We start from the raw sequence: 26939 nt of genomic DNA, 5'->3' as shown, positions 1-26939 counted from the left end.
AGCAGGCAGAGAGGCAGAGAGAGAGAGAGAGGAGGAAGCAGGCTCCCCACTGAGCAGAGAGCCCTATGTGGGGCTCGATCCCAGGACCCTGGGATCATGACCCGAGCCGAAGGGAGAGGCTTTAACCCACTGAGCCACCCAGGCGCCCCTTTTTTCAACCTTATCAATTCCTTTTTTTTTTTAGAATCTTTTTTAGGGGCACCTCGGGTGCTCAGCCATTAAGTGTCTGCCTTCAGCTTGGGTAATGATACCAGGGTCCTGGGATCAAGCCCCACATCGGGCTCCCTGCTCAGTGGGAAGCCTGACTTTCCCTCTCCCACTCCCCCTGCTTGTGGGGAGGGCCCACAAGCCCACATGAAGATAGGAGGCCATCCCTCTCTCGCTGTGTCTCTGTCAAATAAAATATTTTAAAAAAGAGTTATCTTTTTAAATTTTCATCATTTCAGTCATATTCCATCCCTTCATCGTGTTTATCCTTTATACTTATTTTTGTATATATATAAGCTTTTCTTTCTTTAAAAATACACCCAAAATCAAGTAATCAAGTGTGTGGCTCTGTTCACCATACACATAAATAAACATATATACATACATATATATATGTATATATATGATTTTTTTTTCTCCCCCTCCCACTTCTCCCCTCAGTTTCAGGTCTCTAATGATTTGGTTAGTGTGTATTTTTCTGGGGTCATTGCTACCCTTTTAGTATTTTGTTCTCTCATTCTTTTTTTAAAAAATTTTTTAAAAAAGATTTTATTTATTCATTTGACAGAGATCACAAATAGACAGAGAGGCAGGCAGAAAGAGAGGAGGAAACAGGCTGCCTGTGGAGCAGAGAGCCCAATGTGGAGCTCAATCCCAAGACCCTGGGATTATGACATCAGCCAAAGGCAGAAGCTTTAACCAACTGAGCCACCCAGGTCCCCCTCATTCGTTTATTTTTATCTGAATAAAATGACAAGCAGAAAAACTTATCACACACAAAAAAAAGAAAAAGAGGCAGTACCGACAGCTAGAGACCTAATCAACATAGACATTAGTGATATATCAGAACTCAAGTTCAGAATGACAATTATCAAGGTGCTAGCTGGGCTTGAAAAAAGCATGGAAAATATCAGAGAATCCCTTTCTGGAGAATAAAAGAACTAAAATCTAACCAAGTTAAAATTTTTAAAAAGCTATTAATGAGGTGCAACAAAAAATGCAGGCTCTTGGGGCACCTGGGTGGCTCAGTGGGTTAAGTGTCTGCCTTCGGCTCAAGCCACGATCCCAGGGTCCTGGGATCGAGCCCTGCATCAGGCTCTCTGCTTCCTCCTCTCTATCTGCCTGCCTCTCTGCCTACTCGTGATCTGTCAAATAAATAAATAAAATCTTTTTTAAAAAATGGAGGCTCTAATTGCTAGGATAAATGAGGCAGAAGAGAGAATCAGTGATATAGAAGACCAAATGGTGGGAGAATAAAAAAGCTGAGCAAAAAAGAAAGACAATCAACTACTGGACCACGAGGGGAGAATTCGAGAGATAAGTGATACCATAAGATGAAACAATATTAGAATAATTGGGATCCCAGAAGAAGGGGGGGGCAGAAGGTATATTGGAGCAAATTACAGAAGAGAATGTCCCTAATTTGGAAAAGTGAACAAGCCTCAAAATCCAGGAGGCACAGAGAATCCCCCTCAAAATCAATAAATATGGGTCCACAACCTGTCATCTAATAGTAAAACTTACAAGTCTCAGTGACAAAGAAAATCCTGAAAGCAGCTCAGGACAAGAGGTCTGTAACACAGAACCATAGAAATATTAGCTTGGCAGCAGACCTATCCACAGAGATCTGGCAGGCCAGAAAGGACTGCCATGATATATTCAGAGCACTAAAAGAGAAAAATATGCAGCCAAGAATACTATATCCAGCTAGGTTGTCACTGAAAATAGAAAGAAAGATAAAAAGCTTCCAGGATGAACAAAAACTAAAAGACTTTGGAAACACCAAACTAGTCCTACAAGAAATATTGAAAGGGGTCCTCTAAGCAAAGAGAGAGCTAAAAATAATATAACAGAAAGGAACAGAGACAATATACAGTAACAGTCACCTTATAGGCAATACATGGCACTCAATTCATATTTTTGAACAGTTACCCTGAATGTAAATGGGCTAAATGCCCCAATCAAGAGACACGGAATATTGGAATGGATAAAAAAAAACAAGACCCATCGATATGCTGTTTGCAAGAGACTCATTTTAGACCCCAAAACACCTCCAGATTTAAAGTGAAGGGGTGGAGGGGCGCCGGGGTGGCTCAGAGGGTTAAAGCCTCTGCCTTCGGCACAGGTCATGATCCCAGGGTCCCGGGATAGAGCCCCGCATTGGGCTCTCTGCTCAGTGGGAAGCCTGCTTCCTCCCCTCTCTCTCTCTCTCTCTCTCTCTCTCTCTCTCTGCCTGCCTCTCTGCCTACTTGTGATCTCTGTCTGTCAAATAAATAAATAAAATCTTTAAAAAAAATAAATAAAGTGAGGGGGTGGAAAACAATTTACCATGCCAACAGACATCAAAAGAAAGCTGGGGTGGCAATCCTTATATCAGATAAATTAGACTTGAAGTCAAAGACTATAATAAGAGATGAGGAAGGACACTATATCGTACTTAAAGGATCTGTCCAATAAGATCTAATGATTTTAAATATCTATACCTCTAACATGGGAGCAGCCAATTATATAAACCAATTAGTAACAAAACCAAAGAAACACATCAACAATAATACAATAAAGGAGGAGACTTTAACACCCCCCTCACTGAAATTAACAGATCATCTAAGCAAAAGATCAACAAGGAAATAAAGACTTTACATGACACTGGACCAGATGGACATCACAGATATATTTAGAACATTCCATCTCAAAACAACAGAATACACATTCTTCTCTAGTGCACATGGAACATTCTCCAGAATAGATCATATCCTGGGTCACAAATCAGGTCTCTACTGGTCCCAAAAGACTGGGATCATTCCCTGTGTATCTTCATATCACAACGCTTTGAAACTAGGACTCAATCACAAGAGGAAAGTTGGAAAGAATGCAAATAAATGGAGGCTAAAGAGCATCCTACTAAAGAATGAATGGGTCGGGGTGCTTGGGTGGCTCAGTGGGTTAAAACCTCTGCCTTCTACTCAGGCCATGATCCCGGGGTCCTGGGATCGAGCCCCGCATCAGGCTCTCTGCTCAGCAGGGAGTCTGCTTCCCTTCCTCTCTCTCTACCTAATTATCTGCCTACTTGTGATCTCTGTCTGTCAAATAAGTAAATTTTAAAAAAATAAAAATTAAAAAAAAAGAATGAATGTGTCAACCAGGAAATTAAAGAAGAATTTTAAAAAATTTAAAATATTTTTAATTTTAATTTTTAAAAATTCATGGAAACAAATGAAAATGAAAACACATCAGTTCAAAATCTTTGGGACACAGCAAAGGCAGTCCTGAGAGGAACATATATAGCGATACAAGCCTTTCTCACGAAACAAGAAAGGTCTCAAGCACACAACCTAACCCTACACCTAAAGAAGTTGGAAAAAGAACAGCAAAGAAAGCCTAACCCAGCAGGAGAAGAGAAATCCTAAAGATCAGAGCAGAAATCAATGAAATAGAAACCAAAAGAACAGTAGAACAAATCAAAGAAACTAGGAGCTGGTTCTTTGAAAGAATTAACAAGACTGATAAACCCCTGGCCAGACTTATCAATAAGAAAAGAGAAAGGACCCAAATTAATAAAATCATGATTGAAAGAGGAGAGATCACAACCAACACCAAAAAGATACAAGATACACCAGCAAATCTGACAATCTGGAAGAAATGGACGCTTTCCTAGAGACATATAAACTACCAAAACTGAACCAGGAAGAAACAGAAAACCTGAACAGACCTATAACCAGTAAGGGGACTGAGGCAGTCATCAAAAATCCCCCAACAAACAAGAGGCCAGGGCCAGACAGCTTCCCAGGGGGAATTCTACCGAACATTTAAAGAAGAACAGTTCTTCTTTAAATGGAACTGTTCCAAAAAATAAAAATGGAAGGAAAACTTCCAAACTCATTTTATGAGGCCAGCATTACCTTGATCCCAAAACCAAAGACCCCATCAAAAAGCAGAATTACAGGGCGCCTGGGTGGCTCAGTGGGTTAAGCCGCTGCCTTCGGCTCAGGTCATGATCTCAGGGTCCTGGGATCGAGGCCCGCATCGGGCTCTCTGCTCAGCAGGGAGCCTGCTTCCCTCTCTCTCTCTCTGCCTGCCTCTCCATCTACTTGAGATTTCTCTCTGTCAAATAAATAAATAAAATCTTTAAAAAAAAAAAAAAAGCAGAATTACAGACCAATATCCTTGATGAACACAGATACAAAAATTCTCACCAAAACACAAGCCAATAGGATCCAACAGTACATTAAAAGAATTATTCACCACGACCAAGTGGGATTTATTTCTGGGCTGTAAGGTTGGTTCAATATCCGCAAATCAATCAATGTGATACAATACATTTATAAAATAAAGAACAAGAACCATATGATACTCTCAATGGATGCTGCAAAAGCATTTACAAAATACAGCATCCTTTCTTGATCAAAACTGTTCACAGTGTAGGGATAGAGGGTTCATACCTCAATATCATCAAAGCCATCTATAAAAAACCCACCGCGAATATCATTCTCAATGGGGAAAAACTGAGAGCTTTCCCCCTAGGGTCAGGAACATGGCAGTGATGTCCATTATCACCACGGCTATTCAACATAGTACTAGAAGTCCAAGCCTCAGCAATCAGAAAACAAAAAGAAAAGGCATTCAAATCGGCAAAGAAGTCAAACTCTCACTCTTTGCAGATTATATGATACTTTATGTGGAAAACCCAAAAGACTCTACTCCAGAACTGCTAGAACTCACAAAAGAATTTAGTGAAGTGTCAGGATATAAAATCAACGCACAGAAATCAGTTGCATTTCCAAACACCAACAGCAAGACAGAAGAAAGAGAAATTAAGGAGTCGATCCCATTTACAATTGCACCCAAAACTGTAAGATACCTAGGAATAAACCTAACCAAAGAATCTCTACTTAGAAAACTAAAAAGTACTCATGAAACAAACTGAGGAAGACACAGAAAGAAATGGAAAAACATTCCATGCTCATGGATTGGAAGAACAAATATTATGAAAATGTCTATGCTACCTAAAGCAATCTAAACATTTAACACAATCCCTATCAAAAACATCATTTTTTCCAAAGAAACAGAATAAATAATCCTAAAATTTATATGGAATCAGGAACCCCAAATAGCCAGAGGAATGTTGAAAAAGAAAACCAAAGTTGGCGGCATTACAATTCCAGACTTTAAGCTCTATTACAAGCTGTAATCATCAAGACAGTGTGATACCAGCACAAAAACAGATACACAGTTCCATGGAACAGAATAGAGAGTCCAGAAATGGACCCTCAACTCTATGGTCAACTGATCTTTGACAAAGCAGGAAAGAATGCCCAATGGAAAAAGACAGTTTCTTCAGCAAATGATGTTGGGAAAATTGGGACAACCACGTGCAGAAGAATGAAATTGGACCATTTCCTTACATCACACAGAAAAATAGGCTCAAAATGGATGAAAGACCTCAATTTGAGACAGGAATCCATCCAAATCCTTGAGAAGAACACAGGCAGCAACCTTTTCCACCCCAGCCGCAGCAACTTCTTCTCAGAAATATCACCAAACGCAAGGGAAGCAAGGGCAAAAAGGAACTACTGGGACTTCATCAAGATCAAAAGCTTCTGCACAGCAAAGGAAACAGTCAACCAAACCAAAAGACAACAGACAGAATGGGAGAAGATATTTGCAAATGACATATCAGATAAAGGGCCAATATCCAGAATCTATAAAGAACTTATCAAACTCAACACCTAAAGAATCATCCAATTAAGAAATGGGCAGAAGACATGAACAGACATTTCTGCAAAAAAGACAACCAAATAGCCAAAAGACACAAGAAAAAGTGCTCAACATCACTCAGCATCAGGGAAATACAAATCAAAAACACAGTGAGATACCACCTCACACCAGTCAGAATGGCTAAAATTAACATGTCAGGAAACAACAGATGTTGGCGAGGATACTGAGAAACGGGAGCCCTCCTACACTGTTTTGTTTTTTGGTTTGTTTGTTTTTTAAGATTTTACTTATGTATTTGACAGAGAGAGAAAGAGAGATCACAATAGCCAGAGACACAGGCAGAGAGAGAGGGAGAAGCAGGTTCCCTGCTGAGCAAAGAGCCGATGCGGGGCTTGATCTCAGGACCCTGAGATCATGACCTGAGCTGAAGGCAGAGGCTTAACCCACTGACCCACCCAGGCCCCTTCCCTTCTTACACTGTTGGTGGGAACGCAAGCTGGTGCAGCCACTCTGGAAAACAATATGGAGGTTCCTCAAAAAGTTGAAAATAGAGCTACCCTTCAACCCAGCAACTGCACTACTGAGTATTTACCCTAAAGATACAAACATAGTGATCCAAAGGAGCATGTGCACCCGAACTGTTTATAGCAGCAATGTCCACAATAGCCAAACTATGGAAAGAACCTAGATGTCCATCTACAAATGAATGGATAAAGAAGATGTGGTACACACACACACACACACACACACACACAATGGAATACTATGCAGCCATCAAGAAACCTGAAATCTTGCCATTTGCAATGAAGTGAATGGAACTAGAGGGTATTATACTGAGCGAATAACTCAATCTGAGAAAGACAATTATCATATGATCTCTCTGAAATGAGGAATTTGAGAGGCAGGGCAGGGGGTCATGGGGGGTAGGGAGGGAAAAAATGAAACAAGATGGGACCAGGGAGGGAGATAAGAAACTCTTAATCTCACATGACAAACTGAGGGCTGCTGGGTAGTTGGGGGGTAGGGTAGGGTGGCTGGGTTATGGACACTGGGGAGGGTATGTGCTATGGTGAGTGCTGTGAAATGTGCCTGATGATTCAGACCTGTACCCCTGGGGCAAATAATACATTATATGTTAATTTTTTAAAAAGACAATCAACTGAGCCACCCAGGCACCCCGAAACCCACTTCAAATACAGAAAAACAGATTAAAAGTAAAAGGATGGACAAATACATTCCATGTTAACACTAATCAAAATACAGCTGGAGTAGTTTTATTAATTTCAAAATTAATAAATAAAATTAATTTAGAAATTAATTAATGAGGAAGGACATTATATCGTACTTAAAGGGTCTGTCCAATAAGATCTAATGATTTTAAATATATATACCCCTAACATGGGAGCAGCCAATTATATAAACCAATTAGTAACAAAACCAAAGAAACACATCAACAATAATACAATAATAGAATAATAGGAGGAGACTTTCAGAGCAATGAAAATTAATCAGAGATGTAAAGAGGAGCATTACATAATGACAAAGGAATCAATTCTTCAAGAAAACATAATAATCCTTCATGTGTATGCATCTAACAACAGAGCTTCAAAATACAAGTGGGAAAAACTGACAGAACTTCAAGAACAGACAGATGAAACCACTATAGTTGCAGACTTTAACTACCCTTCTATCAGAAAAGGACAGATTAGGGGCGCCTGGGTGGCTCAGTGGGTTAAAGCCTCTGCCTTTGGCTCAGGTCATGATCTCAGGGTCTTGGGATCGAGCCCCGCATCGGGCTCTCTGCTCGGCAGGGAGCCTGCTTCCCCCTGCCTGCCTCTCTGCCTGCTTGCGATCTCTCTCTGTCAAATAAATAAATAAAGTCTTTATTTAAAAAAAAAAAAAGGACAGATTCAACAGGCAGAAAAATCAGTGAGAACATAGCTGACCTCAACAATATCATCATTCAAATGCATATAACAGACATGTGGAGACTATTTTATCAAGCAACAGCAATATAGGCATTCTTCTCAACCTTACATAGAACATTCCCCAACACAGACCATATTTGGGCCTTATAATGCATCTTAAGAAATTTAAAAGAATAAAAATCATGCGGTGTCTACTCTCAGTTCACAATAGAATTAAACTAGAAATCAGCAACAAGAAAAATAGCTAGAAAAATCCCCAAATACTTGGATATTTAAAAATACACTTTCAAATAACACAGAGATCAAAAAAGAAATTTCAAGAGAAATTAAGAAATACTTTGAATTAAATGAAAATGAAAATATAATTTACCAAAATTTGTGAGATGCATGGAAAGCAGTCCCTAGAAGGAAATTTATAGTATTGTATGCATGTATCTGAAAAGAAGTTCTATAATCAGTAATCAAAACTTCTACTTCAGGAAAAAAAGAAGAGCAAATTAATTCTGAAGCAGAAGAAAAAAACAATAAAAATCAGAGCAGATACCGAGAAAGCGGAAAATACGAAATCAATAGAGAAATTCAAGAAACCAAAATCTGCTTCTATGAAAAGACCAACAAAATTATAAACCTCTAGCCTGGCTAACTAAGAAAACCAGAGGATACATACTCTAATGTGCAAAATGAAACAGGACATGGCTACAGATCTCATGAACACTGAAAGGACAATGAAAGAATATTATGCATAACTCTATGTCCACAAATTTGGTAACTTAGAGGAAATGGACCAAATCCTTGAAAGCACAATCTGCCAAAATTCACACAGAAACAGAAACTGAATAGTCCTCTAATGAAGAAATTCTATCAACCATATCTTTCTAAAACAGAAATTATCAGGCCCATTTGGTTCACTGGAGAATTCTACCAGATGTTTAAGAGGAAATTATACCAATTCTCTACAGTTTCTTTCAGAAGACAGGAGTAGAGGGAATACTTCCTAAGTCATTCTGTGAGGTCAGCATTACCTTAATGCCAAAACCAGACAGTCTTTAAAGAAAGGAAAACCAAACTGGTATCTCTCATGAACATATAATAAAAAATTCTCCAGAACATATAAACAACTCAAATCCAATTAATGTATAAAAAGAATTTTACACCACAACCCAGTAGAATTTACTCAAAGTATGAAAGGCTTGTTCAACGTTCAATAATCAATTAAGATAAATCATCACACGGGTGCAAGGGTGGCTCAGTGAGTTAAAGCCTCTGCCTTCAGCTTGGGTCACGATCTCAGGGTCCTGGGATCGAGCCTCTCACATCGGGCTCTCTGCTCAGTGGAGAGTCTGCTTCCCCCTCTGTCTGCCTGCCTCTCTCCTTACTTGTGATTTCTCTCTGTGTGTCAAATAAACAAATAAAATCTTAAAAAAAAAAAAAAGGCTAAATCATCACATCAACAGGCCAAAGGAAAAAAATGTGACATTTAACAGATGCAAAAAACAAAAACAAAAACAAAAAACCACCATTTCACAAAATTCAACACCCGTTCAATTAAGAAGAGAGGAAAAAAAAAAAAAAAACAACTCAGCAAACCAGGAAGAGTGATGAACCTCAACATTACTTCATAAGTGAAGACCTATGAAATACAATCTACGCCACAAAGAGAAGCTGAGACAAAAGTCTTTGGGAAGGTAAGACAAAAAACAACTGTGGGGCACACCTGGGTGGCTCAGTCAGTTGAGTGTCTCACTTTTGATTTCAGCTCAGGTCATGCATGATCTGAGTTATGAGATCGAGTCCTCATTGTGGAATCTTCTTGGGTCCTCTCTCCCTCTCCATGCGCCCCTCCCTTTACTCATGCTCTCAACTCTAAATAAATAAATAGATAGATAGATAGATAGATAGAATCTTAAAAAACACACAGCTGTGTATACAGAGGAACTGAAAATAGTCATACAGAGACTCAGGCAAAACAGAGCCTCAGAGAAGACCTTAAACTTTCCTCTTGGGCTGATGCCTAAGCTCAGATCAAGTCCACCAAAATCAGTGAAAGGACTGCCCACGCACAGAGCCAGTCTGCAAGGACATCTGGTAGAGGTGGCTGTTTTTTCAAATACATAATTTTCAACAACAACAACAAAAGGTATACAAAGAAATAAAATATGGCCTAATCAAAAAATAAATTGGCAAAAACCATTCCTGAGGAAGCACGAACATCAAACTTACTAGACAAAGACTTTTTTTTAAAAAATATTTTATTTATTTATTTATTTGAGAGACAGACAGTGAGAGATCATGAGCAAGGAGAAGGTCAGAGAGCGAAGCAGACTCCCCGTGGAGCTGGGAGCCTGATGTGGGACTCGATCCCGGGACTCCAGGATCATGACCTGAGCCGAAGGCAGTCGTCCAACCAACTGAGCCACCCAGGCGTCCCGGCTTTTTTTTTAAAAGTACGTATTTATGTATGTATGTATTTCTTTATTTATTTATCTGACAGAGAGAGGGAAAGAGCACAACCAGGGGGAAAAGTAGAGGGAGAGGGAAAAGCAGTCTCCCCACAGAGCAGGGAGCCCAATGTAGGGCTCGATCCCAGGACCCCAGGATTATGACTTGAGCCAAAGGCTGATGCTCAACCCATTGAGCCACCCAGATGCCCCTAGGCAAAGACTTCAGTAAAAGAGTGTTCTTAACTATTCCATTCACAGTAATGTCAAAAAGATTAAAATGCTTGGGAATAAACAACTAAGGAGGCAAAAGACGTACATTAAAAAGTACATATCACTGCAGAAAGAAATTAAAGAAGGTATATATAGATGCAAAGACATTGTTTCTTCATGGACTGGAAGACTTAAGATGCTACTATACCAAAGTGACCTACAGATTCATGCAATCCCCACCACAATCTCAATAATCCTTCTTATAGAAACAGAAAACAACTATCTTAAAATTCATATGGAATTCTCTAGGGACCCCTAAAGAGCCAAAAACAATCTTGAAAAAGAAAAATAGGGGCGCCTGGGTGGCTCAGTGGGTTGAGCCTCTGCCTTTGGCTTGGGTCATGATCCCAGGGTTCTGGGATCGAGCCCCACATTGGGCTCTCTGCTTGGTGGGGAGCCTGCTTCTCCCTCTCTCTCTGCCTGCCTCTCTACTTGTGGTATATATCTCTCTCTCTCTCTTTTTAAATCTTAGAAAAAAAAAAGAAAGAAAGAAAGAAAAAGAAAAAGAAAGGTCTCACACTTCCCAATTGTGAAACTTAGTACAAAGCTACAGTAATCAAAACCGTGTAATACGAGCCTACAGACATACAGACCAATGGAATAGAAAAGAGAGTCCAGGAGCAACTCCCTGCCTGTGAAGTCAAATTATGTTCTACACTTTATTGTAGGTATGTCTGCATAGGGGAAAACAGAGCATATACAAGGTTCAGTACTATCTGTGATTTCAGACACCCAGTGGGGGTCTTGAAATGTATCCCCTACAGATAAGGGAGAACCCATACATACTAGGCAATGGGATCCCTGGCTTCCAGTCCCACACGCAAGGAGCTTGGAAGTTGCCACCCCATTCTAACAAGCAGCAAAAAATTAAGCTGACTAAAAATGAGTTCTTCTTGGATCCATGAGAGAGGAGGACACAGGCCAAATTGCTGCCCACAAAGTTGGAGGGACAAACAGATGAATTCAAGAATCTTAAACACATATATGACTGAGTGAAAGAAGCCAATGTGAAAAGGCCACATGCTACATGATCCAAACTATGTACATGGAAAAGGCAAAACTATGGAGACACGGTAAAAAGACTGGTGGTTGGTGATGGTTCAAGGAAGGAGGGATGGATGCACAGGTCGAGGACAGGGCATTTTTAGGCCCTATTTTTTTAGGGCATTCTTAAGTACTCTGTATGAATCTGTAATGATAGACATTTATCATTATACATTTGTCAAAACCCACAGAATGTAAAACTAGAGTGAACCCTAATATAACATATGGACTTTTCATTCTTTTAAATTTTATTTTTAAGCAATCTCTACACCCAACATAGGGCTCAAATTCACAAAGAGCCCCAAGATGAAAGGTCACACACTCTACCAACTGGACCAGAGAAGCCCTCCTTGGAATTTAATTAATAATAATGCATCAATATTGGCTCATCAACTCTAACAAATGTAGCACACCCACATGGAATATTAAAATTACAGGAAAATGTGATGGGGGAGAGGAGAGAGGATAATTGGAAACTGTGATTTCAAGTTAATTTCTCAATAAACTTAGGTCTGTTCTAAAAAATACAGTCTATTCGTTTTTCAAAACTAAAATGAGGGTAAGACTGTCTTCTGGCATGACAATGTGAACAGTTACACTGACCTGCTCCCCAAAAAAACTGATGAAAGCCATAAAAACATAATCCTCTAAAGTGTCTGGAAATGGTCCTGAGAGTAAACAGCAACAAAGAGCATCCATGGAAATTCAAAATTTGATAAAAAAGGCATGAGTCTGAGGTATTTAAACCAAGTCTGCTCTCTTCCTCCCCCAACCCCATTCAGCAGCAAGTGGAGATCCCCCTCCCTCTCCAGACTGCTGCCATCAAGAACACAGCACCCAGCCAGAGGGGCTCTCTTCCCTGGAAGAGCAGGACCCCAGAGTTTTAATCAGCCCCAGCAGCCTGTTCCTGAAGCTAAGTCTCAGGGGAATGTGGTAAAGAGTAGAGGGAATCCCTTCTTCTGTCCAGCCCCTAACTCAGGAAGGGAGGCTCTATCAAGGGCAGGATGATCTGAGAGTATTGGGGTTCTGACCACCTCTGTCTCAACTTGTGACCTGCTAGACCCATGCCAGGAGAAGCTGAGTGGACCTCAGGTTGCTGCCTCCCCTCCACCCCAGACCAGGACTGAGGAGGGGGGTGTCACTCAAAGAAAAGCTTACCACTGGCCTACCCAGCTCCACAGTTCTGGCTTAGAGATTTTTTACCTAGGACAGAAACAGGCCAGGAAGCATCAGATCCTAAATTGCTCCTCAGAGGCTGACATCATTTACAGCAGAGGACAAAGACGTTCAAGCCCCAAGGGGCTCTCAGGAACGGTGAAGGTTGTGATAACAGGCAGCTGGGAGGAGATTCAAGACACAGGCCAGCTAGTTCACAGGAGAGAACAGGGAAATAACACAAGATGGGAGGAGCTGTCCTGGGGTCAGAAGAAATGGCAAACACTGACTTCAGAAACTATTCCTTCTATGGAGCCAGAATTTAATAGGATTAGTTTATAGAGAAACTTACGGATCCTAACTGCATTCAGGCCACTGGTACACAGTAGCGACAACATGCCCAGTGAACTAAACAACACAGGCGCACAAGACAGAAATGGGCCTTAGGGGAGGAGAGCGCCAACCTAGGCATCATGGGACAAGCTGAATTCGCTTTCAATGAGGAGCAACAGTAAGAGGAAAACAATTTATAAACTATTAGGAGATTAGAGAAAGTTCTCTTGCAGGAGGAAAGCAGAGGATGGCAGTAGGCCTGGAAAGATGAGGCTTTACTGAAACGGGTCAGGCCAAGCCAGCAAACAATGTGAACTACTCCAAGAACCAGCACTGGGAAAGGGCTTGTGCTCTGACCCAACAAAGACTCTCGACTATTTTAATAAAGACGGAGGCTCAGAGGCCATGGGGCAATGGCTTTCCATCCTGGCTGCTGAGGCTCGGGGCACATCCATGGGAATCCCGGGGCCCTCAAAACCCATGGGAGTTCTCTAGGGGCACCTGTAACTTACACTGATGCACTGTGACCGCCCTCATCCCAGACCAGGTCAGAATAACATGTATCCTGTAGTACAGCTAGCAGGTCTAAGAAATATTCTACCTAGCACTTGGGTCCTCCCTGTGGAGGGAGGTGAGCCCTGTTATGTAACACACAATGGAGACCAGTCTCAGTACAAGACAATGAGCTGGGATGGGGTAGCTGGTTTTGTTCCCAATTACCATAGAATCTGGAATAACCGAGTAATGGTCAGTTATAATAATGCATGCTTATGATAATACCTCGCATACAGGCAAGGGTCAGTTTTGTTGGGAAGACAAAGCAAACACCACTGTAATTCATACAGATCTGTTCATAAAGTTTCATAAAGAAACTGATCAGTTTCATAAAGAAACTGAAATGTTCTGTGATCATACTTCAATATGGTGCAATACCTGTGTCGTTGCGAAGATTCAACTAACCTCAGGTAAGCAGTCATGGTAGTGCAGAGAGTAAAGACCACACTTCTTGGGAGACTGAGCTAAAGCCTCCTCAGGGATAGCTGGCCTGAGGAAGAACTGGATCTAGGTAACCTTCAGCTGATTTCTACACTAAACAGTGCTGCACAAGCTTATCATAAATTACAAAGAACAAAAATTCAACATAAAACCTGCTTTGTTTTTAGTTCTTCCATAAGCCACATCACTCAACCTTTTCACAAATATAGGGGTTCTGTGAATACAGGCTGACCTGACTAAACACAAAAATCGCCCTCCTTTCTTTAAACTACTTATTACAAGAAATATTGTCAATGAAAGAACTAAACACAGCTGCCAAATATCCTAAACATTTCTAACTATTCATTTACCCCCTACACTGTTCTCTGTACCTAAAGGACAGCTTGAGACTCTCTGAGCACACATAGGAGACCTGGCCAAACCAAAGTGACAGCTTTGGCAGAACAGCCTTCTCTGATCAAAGAGCACTGTGATTAGCTGGCTGACCTCCTCACCTGGCATGTTCCGCTACAGGGCACGTCGGCCCTTACTGCCGTTTAACAGAGCAAGTGCTGAGAGCAGGCGTTTCAGGGTGAAGAGCACCACATCCAGGATTGCCTCCTGTGGCGCAGGGACCACCGATGTTGACGGCTGAAGCCATCGCGGACGGTGGCACTCAAGGTGTGACTAAATCACACCTCTTTTGGGGGCTCCTTTGTTTTCCTTGTCATCTACTCTTCCTTTTCTGTGTCACACTTAATAGGGGCCTTCCTTAGCCTAATAGGTGTCATAAAAATAGCCACAATCACCTACTGTACAATCTCAGAAGGGACACTTAGCCATACCCCTCAATGACAGATGACTCTTGTTTTTGACCCCAGCTTCAGACACCACTGCGGGCACAAGTGGAGAATCTTGCAGAACACATCAATGGTGGAAACTCATTTCAGCACTTCAGGATACAGGGCTACGGGGAGATGGGACGAGTCTTCTCAGGAGGGCCCAACTGCCTTGGGTTGGCAGGGACGGAGGGAAGCAACAGTTACAGGACATTCCTGATCTCTACACCTCCGGGTCTCAGAAGGTATGGGGAGTTGAGACACTGAACCCTCTCCAACTTCAAGTAAGCAGCATCAATAGGCCCTGATTGATGATACCAGGCTCTCAGCAGGACAGTGCTCTCGCTCTTCCACTTTTGAATGTATCTCATGCACCATCGGGTCCCTTTCAAGAAGCAAGGCTAGAAGCAGAAGAGCCTCCTGGGTCCTCCCACTCTGCTCTCTGAGCAAGTGGGCAAGAGCCCAGGAGAAGAGACAATTCCACTGGCCCATGTAAGCAAGGAGTGCCCACTGCAGTGTTGTTTATAACAGCAGAAAAGAAACACACACATACCCAAGTACCACCTACACAGACTGACAGTAGAACTAAGGAGCTGCCTTGGGCCCTTTCCCAAGCCAGCCCAGGGGCACAGCCACTCATCACATTCACAGAGGGGCAGCGGCAGGAAGTTACTGGATAAACATCCCCTCTCCTGCTGCCGCCCTCCCCGCCAACACTCCGTATCATCTCCCCAAGTATTTATGAGACAACGACTGTGGATGATGCTAGGTTCTGTACAAATCAGTTTCTACTCTCCCATAAGACGTGCAGTTAGGGAAATAAAAGCATTAATCACTTGTGTTACTTAAGAGAAAAGGCAAATGTATCTTTGGGAAAGGCAAAGACCGCATTTGACGGAGGTGAATGTAAAGTACTGATAAGAATCCCATGAGCAGACGGTGTGAAGAGAATCAGACTTCACTCTGGAGGATGAAGGATTAGTGTTAGTGAATCTGAATACAGAGAGGGAACTCAATTACAGCCCGGCGGAAGTGACTGCCAGATGCCTCAGTAAAGTTTAGAAAGGCTAAGCAGACAACTATTACAGAGAAAATGCCAAAACGTAGCCGAAGATCGATCTTAAAAGACAAGGTTTTAATGAGAATCTTCTACAGGGCTGCATAGGTGGCTCGGTAGGTTAAGCAGCTGCCCTTGGCTCCGGTCATGATCCCAGGGTTCTGGGATCAAACCCTAGGTCAGGCTTCCTGCTCAGCAGGTAGTCTGCTTGTCCATATCCCTCTGTCCCTCCTCCTCTCTCTCAAATAAACAAATAAAATCTTTTTAAAAAACCCCAAAAACCCCATAGTCCCGAACTTAAATAGAAATAGCGGGGGGCAGAGGGACGGGCAGCTCAGTCAGCTGAGTGTCTGACTCCTGGTTTTGGCTTAGATCAAATTCTCGTGGGTTGTGAGATTGAGCCACATGTCAGGCTCTGGGCTCAGTGTGGAATTGGCTTCAAATTCTCTCTCCAGCTCTCTCAAATAAATAAATAAAATCTTCTAAAAATTAAAAAAAAAAAATTTTTTATTGGACAGAGATTACAAGTAGGCAGAAAGGCAGGCAGAGAGAGAGGGTGGGGGGAAGCAGGCTCCCCGCTGTGCAGAGAGCCCAACGCAGGGCTCGATCTCAGGACCCTGAGATCATGACCTGAGCCGAAGGCAATGGCTTAACCCACTGAGCCAAGTGGGTTAAGCCCCAGTAAATAAAATCTTTTAGGGACGCCTGGGTGGCTCAGTTGGTTAAGCAGCTGCCTTCGGCTCAGGTCATGATCCCAGCATGCTGGGATCGAGTCCCACATCGGGCTCCTTGCTCAGCAGGGAGCCTGCTTCTCCCTCTGCCTCTGCCTGCCATTCTGTCTGCCTGTGCTCGCTCTCTCTTCCTCTCTCTCGCTGATAAATAAAATCTTTAAAAATAAATAAATAAAATCTTTTAAAAAAACAAACAAACAGAAATACTAGGAACTCAAAATGTTTTCTCTGAAATATATATATTTCCTAGCTCTGCTCACTGACAAGGCTGGAAACAATGGCCAACCTGGTACCAAAGAGCATTCCTAGTACCAAGATTATGATCCTGAAACACCATTTCCCACTAAAAGAAACCCAGGTTTCCTTGAGAAATTGTTGATCCCAAGTCTGGGTGCAGGAAATGAACTTGGAATACCCTGACATACCAATGGAGAAGTTCAGAACGTGCCATCCCAAAATAAGCTGCTTTGGCATATTGACTATTTTAAGTTAAAGGCGCTTGAAAACAGCAAACGTAACAACCCTCTAACCTTCCTTCTTTTTCTTAAAAGCAGATGTAATTCCCATATAAGAGAGGTCCTTTTAGTACAAGGAGAGTAGCATTCTTACAAAGGACAAAGTTGAGACAGACTTCTATAAACAGACCTTGTTAAAAATAATTATGTTCTTTATCTTCCTCACCATATACTTCTGTCACTTTTTCACAAGCGCTTCATTAAACCTAATAAAAAAGCAAATAAGTTTCATTTCTTTGGGTCTTCATTCCTCATGAAGGCTCCTGTGTCATTAAAAATCTGTGTTACAGGGGCACCTGGGTGGCTCAGTGGGTTAAAGCCTCTGCCTTCGGCTCAGGTCATGATCCCAGGGTCCTGGGATCGAGCCCCATGTCAGGTTCTCTGCTTAGCGGGGAGCCTGCTTCCTTCTCTCTCTGCCTCCCTCTCTGCCTACTTGTCATCTCTGTCAAATAAATAAATAAAACCTTTAAAAAATAAAAATAAAAAATAATTAAAATTTGTGTGACAGGGGCACCTGGCTGAGTCAGTTGGTGATGGGTCTGCCTTCGGCTCAGGTCCCGATCCCAGGGTCCTGGGGTGGAGCCCCAAGTCTGGCTCCCTGCTCAGTGGGGAGTCTGCTTCTTCCTCTGCCTCTCCCTCCCACTCATGCCCACACTCTAATATATAAAAATTTTAAAATAAAGTAAAATAAAATTTGTGTTACAAAAACATGTATGCCTTTCTCCTGTGTTTTATGTTGATTTAATTCTCAGGCCCAGCCAATAGAACCCTAAGAGGGTAGAAGTGAAATTTTCCTTCCCCTAAACCAGATATCAAGGAAACACTCAATGACTGCTAGGATGGTGTCAAAAAGGACTCAGGTACCAAGGCAGAGGTTCTCACTGACCAAAGATGGGTGAGATTAATTGGGTTTCAGTAAGAACAGTAACTTTAATTAATTGAAACCCTGAATAATTAAAATCCATGAGTTGATATTTTATTTTCAAGGCACATGCATACACGAAGGGGAAGGGTAGAGGGTGAGACAAGCAGACTCCCCACCAAGCGTGGAGCCTGATGCAGGTCCAATCCCACCACCCCAAGATCACCACCCAAGTTAGTATCAAGATTCGGAGGCTCAACCAAATGCTCCACAAGGCACCCTGATTATGATACAGTAAAAAACCTGGGCACCTGGGTGGCTCAGTCAGTTAAGTATCTGCCTTTGGCTCAGGTCATGATCACAGGGTCCTGGGATTGAGTCCCACATCAGGCTCCTGGCTCAGTGGGGAGTCTACTTCTCTCTATGCTCTCTCTCTCACACACAAAAAAATAATCTTAAAAAAAAAAAGAACATCTTAAAAAAAAAAAAAACTAACTGGTCACCTTCTAAGGATGAAAGAGAATTAGTTCATTACTTTGAAAACTAGATAGGGGTGCCTGGGTGGCTCAGTGGGTTAAAGCCTCTGCCTTCGGCTCAGGTCATGATCTCAGGGTTCTGGGATGGAGCCCCGCATCAGGCTCTCTGCTCAGCAGGAGCCTGCTTCCCTTCCTCTCTCTCTCTGCCTGCCTCTCTGCCTACTTGTGATCTCTGTCTATTAAATAAATAAATAAAATCTTAAAAAAAAAAAAAAACTAGATAAAGGAATCAAAGATTTATCCTCCCTTTCCTCTATGACCTATACCTCAGACTAACCAACCAGTACGAAATGGGAAGTCTGTCCTCATAAAATGATTCCAGCTAGTATGCGAAAACAAAATTCTAATTAGAATACCACTAATTATGCAATCTCCAATAAAGTAATAGATCTAGCCACTGAGCATTGGTGGCTGTTCTTTTTTAAAAAGCCAACACCCAGACATCATATGCCTCCCAATAAATGAATACAACACTATCTATAATCTTGCCAAAGGAATAAATCCTAGCCTGATAAAGCCTCTTTGGTCCAGGTTATAAATTTACAGGAATTAGAGAGGGCATATGGACACGTCAAACTGTAATGCAAATAAGCAAAATCCAAACTGAAAAACTCTACAAATCAACCTGCCAATGTCCTTCAGCAAATATATTATAAGGAAAATATGATGATTGAGGGGAAACATGTAAGATATTTAAAAGGCATGTTGATTTTTTTAATGGATAAGACTAAACTAAGGGGACTAAGGCAGGGTACTGGTAAGAATATTCCAAGTATAATGGCTACAAGCTGCATAAAGATGTGGAGAGGAGAAGACAATGGGGTCAATGAACAAGTTCCTATCAAGGTTAGAGAAAAAATGTAAAAGCAGCTAATCCCCCAAATGTAAACTCCAGGTTCCCTGGGATTTGGGTAAGGAAGATAATTTGGTGAGATGGTCAGTCTGCATTTTGACACATCTGGGCTAAGTACTAGATCTGCTTTGTTAGCTTTGTGACCTTTGGCAAATTACTTACCATAAGCCAATTTCCTCATTTATAAGTTAGTACAATAATATTTATCTAATACAGTTTTTCAGAGGATTAAGGAAGACAACGGATAGAAAAGGCCACAGAAGGTGCTTAAGACATAACTCATAAATGTTCTTTTCTTCCTAGAGGTAAAGTTCAGTATTTTTTTTTTTAAGATTCCATTTATTTATTTGACAGAGAGAGAGAGCAAGCACAGGCAGACAGAGTGGCAGAGGGAGAAGCAGGCTCCCTGCAGAGCAAGGAGGCCGATGCAGGACTCAATCCCAGGATGCCAGGATCATGACCCGATCCGAAGGTAGCCGCTTAACCAACTGAGCCACACAGCCATCCCGTAAAGTTCAGTATTTATTCAGGGCCAAGTTCAGGTTCCAAATTAAAAGTTTCCTTTACTAATGGGGCACCTGTTTGGTAAGCATCAGTCTTAGTTTCAGCTCAGGTGGTGATTTTGGGGCCAGGAGATCAAACCCCATATACTGCTCCACACTCAGCCCAGAGTCTGCTTGGGATTCTCTCTCTGCCCGCACCTCCCCCCACTCTCCCTGTGCGTATGCACTATCTCAAGTAATCTTCTTAAAAAAATCAGTTTCTTTCACTAACTATATGGAGATTTTCAACCTCTGAAATGCTTTTACCCAGTTTCATGAATGTAACTGAATAATGTGATAAGTCACATGTGCAAATGAATATGATGTGATAAACAGGACACGTAAATTTGGTGAAAGCCACTCTTATGAATATTCCTTATATTTATAAACAATTTGCTAACTCAATGAAATATTAAGTGGAGCAATAAAAGAAATTCAAATTTAAAATTACTGAAGACAGGGGCACCTGGCTGCCTCACTCAGTAAAGCATGTGACTACTGATCTTGGGATCATGAGTTCAGCCCTGCATGGGGTATAAAGATTAAATATTTTTAATGGGGTGCCTGGGTGGCTCAGATGGTTGCACAAGCATCTGTCTTTCGCTCAGGTCATGGTCTCTGGGTCCTGGGATCAAGCCCCACGTCAGGCTCCCTTCTCCTCCCCCTGCTTGTGTTCTCGGTCTCTCAAATGAATAAATAAAATCTTTAAAAATGTATTTTTAAAAAAATATTGAAGATAATGCTCTATTTCTTAGGCTGGATGATAGATACACTTGTGTTAATACTCTGTTAATTAGTACTCTTTACACTACTTATATTCTTTGGTATACAATATTTCACAATAAATTGTTGAAAGTGAAGAGCCAGCCTTCAGTCTTGAGCGTTTCCTCCTAAGAACTGAGAAAGGATTCTGGTTGCATGAAAGAACTGGCAAATTATTCAAAACAAAAGCTTATACCATTTATACGGTGTATATTTATATGGTGTATACATACACCATATATAACCAAAGGTTAATTATATTATTAGTATAATCATTAAAAATAAACACATATTGTAACACACATTCCACTGGATATACCACATCTATACCATGTTTTGTTTATCCATTCATCCATTCATGGGTTGCTTCTATCATTTCGCTATCAGGAAGAGTATAAGTTTTTGTTTAAACAGCTTTTTTCCAGTTCTTTTGAGCAAACACTGAAGAAGAGAATTATTGAGTCATATGGTAATTCTACCTTACACCTACTGAGGAACGACCAAACTGTTTTTCCACTGCAGCTGCACCATTATGGCCCTCAAGCAATGTATAAGGTTTCTGATTTCTCCACATCCTTCCCAACACTTACTGAGATTTTGAGGGTTTTTAAATTTTCTTTTTAAGGCTGTCCTAAGGGATGTGAAGTGGTATCTCACAGTGGTTTTGATTTGCGTTTCTCTAATGACTAATGATGTTGAGCTTCTTTTCATGTGCTTGTTGGCCACTGGTATCTCTTCTTCAGAGAAATGTCTATTCAAGTCATTTGCCCATTTTCAAAGTGGGTATTGTCTTTTTGTTGCTGAGTAAGAGTTCTCTGTACCTTGTGGATATTGGACCCTTATCAGATATAACTTTCAATTGTTCTCTCCTGCTCTGTGGGTTGCCTTCCTATCCCTTGACAGGGCCCTTGGTGCAGAAAGTTTTACATTTTTATTAAGCCCAATTCTTCTATTCTTTTGTCTTTTGTTCCTTGCTTGTACTTTTATTGTCATCTCTAGAATCCATGATCAAATCAAGATCATGATTTATTTGTTTTCTCCTAAAAGTTTTATGGTTTTGTTCTTCCTTTTATGTCTTTAGCCCATTTTGAATTAATTTTTGTGTATGCTGTAAAGGATCCAACTTCATTTTTTTTCACGTAGTTATTCTGTTGTCCCAGAACCATTCACTCAAAAGATTCTCCTTTCCCCAAGGAATGATCTTGGCATTTTTTAAGAAAGATTATTTGAAAGAGAGAGAATGTGTATGAGCAGGGTAAGGGGCGGATTGAGAGGAACAAGCAGACTCCCCGTTAAGCAGGGAGCCCAACACCATGGTTGATGCCAGGACCCTGAGATCCTGACCTGAATCTAAGTCAGAGGTTTAACTGACTGAGCCACTGAGGTACCCCTTGGCATTCTTGTCAATAACCAATTGCCCATGAACATGTGGGTTTATTTCTGGATTCTTTATTCCACTGATATATATAGGTCTTACTTATGCCACTAGTGCAGTCTTCATTACTGCAGCTTCGTAGTAAAATTTCAAATCTGGAGTGTGTATCCAACCTTGTTCTTTTCAAAACTGTTTTGGCTATTTAGGGTTCCTTGCAATTCCACACGAATTTTAAGATCAGTTTTTCCATTTGAAAAAAGGAGGGGCGGCTATTGGGACTTTGGCTATTAGGATTACACTGAATCTACAGATCCTTGGGGGAGTACTGCCATCTTAACAATATTAAGTGGAAGATGACTTAATTTTAAGAACAAAATTACAAATTCCATTATCGACTTCATTGGGGAAAATGCTGTTTTGCAGCTGAAGCCAATACATCTGCAAGGCATCTCCCCTTACACTCATCTAACAAAATTAATAGAACTACATCACACAAAAGGTAGCAGTGAAAGACCGGGAGAAATGCAGCATAACCCCGAATGACCTTCTGCGCACTGTTAAATGTAAAACTGCCCTTTCATCTGATTTCAACAATTTTAGCAGTGTAGGAAACAGGATTATACAACAGTAAATAAAAGTTTATATGACCAAAGAACTGAGGAGACACACAATTCTCCCTTGTTCAATCTGCTCTCTCCTCAACTCTTGCCAAGACAAATGAGAAGGAGCTGGGGAGGTTTTGGTTTTGTGATTTACAACCAAACCACAGACCTGGGACAAGGACCTTTCACTTCTTCCAGAGAACTGTTTAAAACATTAATTCAGTGGAAGATGCCCAAAGTTTCCAAAAAGGAAACATTCCAGAAGAGTAAGGAAGTGATAATAAGCATACTCAACTTTTGCCTGTTTCCCCTGTGGACCCAAAACTTATCTCCTCCTAAGGGCTTTGAAAACAGAGCCTCTTCTTGGAATAACACTCCTTACATTGTATCTAAAATTTTCCATACACTTCTGCAACCATTTCCTCTTTCTGATAAACTCTCTAGGGTTTATTACACATAACCTTTTAAAACATTAAATGTTCCTTCATGTCCTTGGCTTTCGTGGTTTAGCAGTGCAGGGTCTGCCACAAAGGCTGGCAGTTAACATGCGGTATTCCCAGTGAAGTAATATGGACATAGTAACATAGTCTCTGGACACGTCCCTCAGCTTCCTCACATTAGGCCATTCCTGCCTATTCCAGGGGACCAGTGTGACCCTCAGAGCTTCGGCTGGAGGTAAATCACAATAGGGTCCAAGTTAAAGTAGCTCCCATGGTTCACCCTGGGCCAAAGAGAAAGCTGCGCCAGGACTTTGCTCCTCGAAGGGGGAAACTATGTCTACCTCTAAATCCCAATAAACTCTCACCCAGCTTCTGGCATCTCTTTTACTTAGTCTACAGGATTGGATCAGTAGGTATCAATTACATATAGTGATCATCAGAATCAGACTTTCAAAAGATACAGGTTGGAAGGCTTGCCCAAGATTTATTCAGCAGATCAAAGAGCAGTATCCAAACATTTCCACCTTAACATATTCCACAGGTAATTCAGTTGAGAATCTAAGATCTAAAGAACACTTCCTTCCCTAAAATATACTTCAAATAACTAATTATCCTTAAAAGAAAAAAAAAAAAGCTAGATTTTTGGGTTTTTTCCTTCAGAACGGAGGGGTTTCTTCCCGGAGCCGGTACGAGATCTGAGTTCTAAACTGGTTGAGGTCCTGCACTTTCAATTCAACTAGAGAAAAACCAGCACCACCTTTACAACGGCCTTCATTATCAACCCAGCCATGTGAATCAATCATGTTTTAAAATTTTCTGTATCTTATTATGTTCTGACATCTTAAAAACCTTGCTGGCGGGGAGAGACTGCCCTTCCCAGGGCTAGCTAATTCCTAAGGATGGTGATCAACTTAATTGGGAGCAGCCTGTCACATCCCAAACAATCAACTTCTTTAATGCTCACAGACCAAACCAATATTTTCCACTCCCTCAATCATCCCAGGGCCAGGGACCAGGCAACTAGCCGCTATAGCCCAAAGCCCACAGGAATTAAAACGAGCCAGTCCTGAAATGTTTCTTCTGGCCTGCCTCACGCTTCTCAAGGAATAAAGGCTGGGAACTAGGTTTTCCCCTGTCTTCGGCTCTGCCTCCTGACCAAAACCCTCCCTGGGGCCCGATGTGGCATGACATACCCTGTTCTATCTGGAAATAAAACAAATTCTTCCAATGGCACTGGCCTCTCTATGTTCTCACCCAGTCACCTCTATAAATTAAAATCCCACGGGTACAAATCAGATACTCCACTCCAACTATGCCTCTGTGCGGCCACTACTCTTGAGCTGTTGACTGAACTAATCCAACTGAAAACCGTATTACAACTTAGGTTCCCCAAACCATAGGGAAAAAGCTCTTGGGAGTCCGATGAGCTTACTCGCAACTAAATATCGTAGGACCAAGTAACTGTATTCTTAGGTATATACCCGAGAAAACTGAAAACACAAACTCCTGCAACTTTGTTCACACCCACATTATTCCTAACAGCCAGAAAGTCCACCGACTGATAAACAGGGCATAACAGCCACGCAAGGGAGTATTATTCAGCCACTCAGAAGGGAAGAACCAGTTCATGCCACAACATGGATGGACCTTAAAGACATCGTGCCAAGTACACACCAGACCAAGAGGCCTCGTCCTGCACAAGGCATTTATAGAAAATGAACTGGACAGGCCAGTCCCCAGCAACAGTGGTTTGTGGGCCCAGGAGAGAGGGAACGCCGGGGGAGAGGGGGCATCTGCTCCTGGACAGAGGGATTTCCATTTGGATTTACAAAACCTTCGGGAATGACACGGTGATGACTGCACAGCCTTGCGAATGTACGAAAAACCACCGAATTGTACACTTTTAAGGAGTGAATCCTACAGTGTTCCGTCTCGGAAACAAACCCACCTAAAGGTATTCTCGTGCTCCCACAGCCGCTCGCAGTCTCAGTGCACGGACCCACACCGCACTCCGGACGCTAGGCCGGGAAGCTGCGAACGTCAACGCTAACGCCTGCGTACGCGCCCAACGTCCACCCGGGACCACGCTCACTTCCCCTGAGCGTTACCGCGTTCTCCCAGGGGCTCCCCCGGCCTCCAGTCTGGCGTCCACAGGTCCTTCCGCACGTGCGCCGACGTCTCCCGAGCGCCCGCGGGCCGGGGCTCCAAATCCCGAGCGCCACCGCCCGCAGCCACAAGATCCTCAAGCTGGAGACCGCAGCTAAGCCCTCCGGCGACACGTGACCGCGAGCACCCGCCAGCTCCGACGGCGTTCCGCTGCTCCCTCACACGGCCACCGCCCCCCCGGCCTTCTGGCCTCCGTACGCCCGCTACCACCTCGGCCAGGAGGTTGTCCCTCCCCGACCCGCCGCGCTCGGCGCGTCTCCCAGACCCTTCCTCCGCACGTGCGCTCCGAGGGGTCGTCCCTCCATCCGCAAACATTTCCTGTGAGCACCGTAGGGGACCCAAACTGCAACTAAATACTGCGGCGGGGCCCTCAACTTACTTTGCCTGGTCCTTAACACTTCACAGACTCCGCAGGGCGCCGCGAACACCTGAGGCCACCACGGCCTCGAGCACAGCCCTCAGCCGCGCGCCACCTCGAGCGGTCCGGAAGCGCTCTCAGCTGCGCGCCTAGATCGCAGAGGACGACGGGAAGAGGGCCGCTCGGGCCGCTCCGCGCCTGCGCGGGCGCCGTCCTTCGCCGGGAGTTAGGGGCGGGGGCGCCGGTTGGCGCATGCGTAGGCGCGAGGCTCTCCGTTGAGACGGTGCCTCGGCGGCGCCGGAGGTAGGAGGAGTCGGGCTTTTAGGGCTGGGAATCTGCAGTCGGGAGAGGAGGTCCAGTCACCTGGGGCCGTTCTCGCTGTCGGGGGTGACGGAGAAGAGCCCTTCTCGCCCGCGGTGGAGAGAGGCAGGAGCAACGCTCGGGTGGAGGGGGCTGGGGCCGCCTGGAGGGAGGAAGGGTGAGGAGGGGATCGGGTACCCACGGGGTCACGGCCCCGGGGGTCAGGCTGGCGATCGGAAGTCGCTGCTTGGCTTCGTAGCCTGAGTCCTTGGCAGCCCTCCCCCAGGCCGAGCCCCTCCGGCCGCTTGCGGTGTGTCACCGGGTCGGGGGGAGCGGGAGGGTCCACCCCGCGCTGCCCACTCATTGATTCGGCGCCTGCTGCGAGCCGCGGGTGCCGGGTGGCGTAGACGCAAGTCCCCAGCCCTCTGGAAACTTGCAGATTCCTTTGGCAAATACTGAACGAGCACGTATAGGAGGTGGGCTGTTGTCAGACTAACGTCACAAGCCCTGTGGAGACTCCGCGGGGTGTGGATGGTGGAATCTGCACTAGCTCCCCACGTCCCACGGGCTCGATTGAGGCGCCCGGACACCGATCCACGCGCGGATCCCTGCAGCCGTCTCTCCTATTGTACCAAAGTCTTTGCGGTTGAGTGATGGAACAAATGTCGAGTTTTTTTTTTTTTAATCAGGTGTCTAATCAGCCAAAGAGAATATGGAGTAAAATAGATGAGTCTGTGCCCTCAAGTTTTGAGCTTAGTAGGGGACAGATAGTAACTGGATAAAAATGTAGGGGCCAATGCCCTAGAACCACCCACTTGGATTTGATCCCAGCCCTTCCACTTCAAAAGTGGTGTCAAGTTGAGCCAGTTTCTCATTCTTGTGTCTGACTCCTTGCTGTGAAGGGATGACAGTAGAGTCCATGGAAGAGGATTG

General features: G+C 43.1%; 1 protein-coding gene across 1 annotated transcript in view; it reads right to left on the bottom strand.

Moving 5' to 3' along the window:
- Positions 1–25841, bottom strand: part of DNASE1 (deoxyribonuclease 1) — a 53150-nt gene extending 27309 nt beyond the window's left edge. The window contains exon 1 of the mRNA XM_044233718.1: positions 25728–25841. The gene's annotated coding sequence lies outside the window, so the exon portion shown is untranslated. The remainder of the gene's footprint in view (positions 1–25727) is intronic.
- Positions 25842–26939: the final 1098 nt, after the last annotated feature.

Source organism: Neovison vison, chromosome 14, assembly GCF_020171115.1.
Source record: "Neovison vison isolate M4711 chromosome 14, ASM_NN_V1, whole genome shotgun sequence".
NCBI lineage: Eukaryota > Metazoa > Chordata > Mammalia > Carnivora > Mustelidae > Neogale > Neogale vison.
The sequence above is the reverse complement of the archived record's forward strand: the minus strand, read 5'-3'. Positions and strand labels throughout refer to the sequence as shown.